General features: G+C 47.4%; 1 long non-coding RNA gene across 1 annotated transcript; it reads right to left on the bottom strand.

The window, feature by feature from the left end:
- Nucleotides 1-963: 963 nt before the first annotated feature.
- Nucleotides 964-3,387, bottom strand: LOC127669807 (uncharacterized). Its single transcript, XR_007974424.1, has 2 exons — nt 2,993-3,387; nt 964-1,408 (listed from the first exon to the last, which is right to left on the bottom strand). It is a non-coding gene; the product is annotated as an uncharacterized LOC127669807 (long non-coding RNA).
- Nucleotides 3,388-3,626: the final 239 nt, after the last annotated feature.

Genomic DNA, 3,626 nt, shown 5'->3' on the forward strand with positions numbered 1-3,626 from the left:
TCATAATTTTGAAGCTCTCATGAGTTCAAACCTCATTTTGAGACATTTACAATAATCTCAGTAAAAATATCTGTAGTTTCTGGGCCAGTGTGATGGCTCAGTGGGTTAAGGCATGTGTGGCTAAGCTTGGCCACCTGAACTTGATCCCTAGAACCCACGGGGTGAAAGAAGAGACCTGACTCCCAAAAGTTGTCCTCTGACCTCCACATGCATGAGGGGACATGCGCTACCCACCCCAAAACACAGAGATAAAAATTTAAAAACATCTGTGGTTGCTATTGACGACAAAGGCTCAGGTCACATTGACCCTACTGTGGTTCTCATCCCTAGAGATATTTAGAAATTCCTCTTCGTCTATGATAGCTCATAATGTAAGACATATTTCCCCTGCGTTTCTTGCTAGTGGCCGAGGCTCTTCATTTTTGTAGGCTGTGAGGAAAGTATGCCGTTTTATTCAAATAGCTTCACCCTCTGTCATCTTGGCTCCCTGGCGTTCTTACCATCCTGGTGCTGACTCTTCTGCCTTTGCCTGCCCCACTGTCTAACTTCAAATTCGTGCATTTATGTGGCCATCTTGTCCACTCACTGGGGGCGGTGGACTCTTCCAGTTAAGCAGCTTCTTCCCTGTCTTGAATCTAATCAGTGGTAATCTATCTATCACGTGTTTGGCCTCCTATAGTTTAAACATATCTTTTACAATATTAATAATTCTTTAACAATGTCATCCAGTATATTTTGATCCTATTCATTTCAACTGGGAGTGAATGAGCACAGGGGTCCTATAAACAGCATCTTTTAAAGAAAAAAAAAAAGCCAAGTATAGTGGTCCGCATCTGTAATGTCAGGACTTGGAAAATGGAGGTGGGGGACTCAGGTGTCCAAAGCCAGCCTCAGGTAGAAAGTGAATTTGACACCAGCCTGGACTACATGAGACTCCATCTCAAAAAAAAATTTAAATAGAAATGAAAATTTGAAGTCTAATTTATTATTCTGTGTTTTCATATCCTATCCCCCCACAAAGAAGAAAACCCCACCAAAATACGGGTCCATGTTCTTATTATTTTTTCAATGAGCGATTTCTCATGTTTTTATTATTTCTCAGTGATCTGTTTTATGCATCTCACATGTGATATTTCTAGTTCTTTCTCTGACTTCCGCTCTTACTTTGCATATATACCTTCCTCCTCACTCTGTCAAGTGTCTCTGCCCGTCCCTCTTTGACACCCTTAGTTGGCCTGTGCTGGTTTCTGCTGGAGGTCACATGGTTCCCAGTTTGTTGACATTCTTTTCGGGTAGCTTTCTTCCTCAGATGTCTGGTGACTTTTGTCCTGTAAGCTTTTCACCCACGGGTCACCCACTGCTCTATCCTGGAATGTTCTGGGTCAGGGCCACTTTAGTCTGAGTCATCCTGGTGGAATGAGAAAGAAGAAGTCACCTTGAAAGCATAGTTCTGGGCACCCCAAGTCCTCAGGGAAGCCCTCCTGCCAACCCTCATAACCTTGTCTACCTGACGCAAATTAGAGCCATACGGGAGGAAGAACTTCAACTGAGGAATTGCTTCTATCAGATGGGCTGGCAGGCAGGTCTGCAGGGCCTTGTCTTGATTAACGATGGGCGTGAGGACCCAGCTCATTGTGGGCAGTGCCACCCCTGGGCTGGTGGTCTTTGGTTGAATATTGAGGAGCGAGCCAGAATGCAGTATCCTTCCGAGCTCTCTCCAGTTCCTTCCTTAACTTCCTGCCGACTTCCCTCCATGGGGCTGTGATGGACCTGTGTCCTTGTAAGTCAGACAAGCCCCTGCCTCCTCACCCCAAGTCACTTTAGGTCATGGGCCTATCACAGCGATACAAAGCCAACTGGGACAAGCCTCAGGACTCCTGGGCAGGCTTATAGGAGTTGTCCTTCGGTGTGTTTGGAATGAGTAGCCATGGGAGGGCATATTACTGTCAAGGCTTTCCACCCTGAGGGGCTTGTGAGTGCGTGAGCTAGCCTCTGTGAACCTACTAACTCTTTGCCTACCAGAGCCTCACTGTACTCAGAACCCACCCATTGACACCTGTGCTGGCCGTGAAGCCCGAAGGTTCTCTCAACAGAAACGGGGCAGACAGCAATGGTCTCGGTCCCTCATACAGAGATGTTAATTCACCAGGGGGACAACGGCATGCTAGGACATCACAGTCTGTTGAGCATAGGACACCCCTAGCCCAGAAGCAAAATTGCAATTTACCACCATGATTTTTTTTACCTGCGGTAAAGACCATTTTGTGGGGTGCAATTGGTATACAGAGAGGGGACTTCATTTTATACATTGTTCTTCTTGTCTTGACAATAAGCCTTACTATCAATACCCACCCCCCACCTGCATGTATGTTGCAGATATGAAGCTTGGTTTTCATGTGGGTCTCCCAACAACTGGCATGAGCACTGTCCCTGACTCTGTTGCTTACCTGTGGATCTGTTCCCCTAACTGGGCTGCCTTGTCTGGCCTCAGCGAGGGAGGATGCACCTAGTCCTTCAGTGACTTGATGTGTGGGGGTGAGGGTGGGGGATACCCAGAGGGAGCTCCCCCTTCGCAGAGGAGAGGGGAAGAGGGTCTGTGTGAGGGGGTACTGGGAAAAAGAGGGGCCTGACACTGTGATGTAAATGAATTTTTAAAGTCTTAAAAATCTCTATTTTTTTTTAACAACAGCATGGCTAATCATTAGGATGTGATATATATATTTACATTTTATAGAACCCCTTATATAAGTAGAGACATAGTCCCATTTTCCAGGTACCTCCGTACTGATGAAAATCAACTCATCTATGTTACAGTTAACTGTAGAAAGGAATAGTGGACACTCTGGGGTGAGCCTGGTTCGGGCTTAAAGCAGTGAACACATGGACAGGTCTCGGGGAAACCAACAGATCATTCATCCACACCCCAAGTCAGACCCAGCATCTTCTTGGAGCCAACCCACCCAGCCTGACACCCAGAACACCCACCACTCACATCATGGCTGCCTTGAGTGTTTTGTCTTTAATCTGCTTTGTATGAAGTTCTGTGAGGGCCTCATGGCTCTGTGAGGACCATCTTCTGACCCCTCACAGACTTTCCATCCAGTGGCTGGGACCCAGAAGGCAACCGATGCTAAGTCAGATCAGAAATCCACCTTCTCCGTCCAAGGCAAATGAAGCAACATAGTCAGTTGGTCTCTGGCCTAGATTCCGGTCTGCCTCGGTCTCTGCATGTCCAGCTGAGCTCAGGGAGTGCCTGAGGCTAAAGCCTTGGGGTTGAAAGCTTGGATCTGAACTGTTAGACAGTGTCTGGGATTGTGCACAAAAGAGAATTGAATTGTAGATCAGCTGGGGAGCCTGTGAGACAGCCCTGAGGCCCTCGGCCTCCGGGGTTGGGCGCCTGTGGGAGCGCATAGCTGGCATTTTTTTTAAGCATGAGATTAGGAAGTCTTTTACTTCCCCTGTGAAGCACTTGAATCCAATGACTGGAGGTAGGTTGGGAGGCTCTGGTTTTGCTTTGTTATGGTTGAAAACAAAGCAGATATAGCTTGAGTGGTCTGAGGCCCTAGGGGGTGAGGTGGGGGTGGGGGGGATGCTCTGTCTGGTGCTTGATGAAGCAGGTTTGAGAG

Source organism: Apodemus sylvaticus, chromosome 19, assembly GCF_947179515.1.
Source record: "Apodemus sylvaticus chromosome 19, mApoSyl1.1, whole genome shotgun sequence".
NCBI classification, from domain to species: Eukaryota; Metazoa; Chordata; class Mammalia; order Rodentia; family Muridae; genus Apodemus; species Apodemus sylvaticus.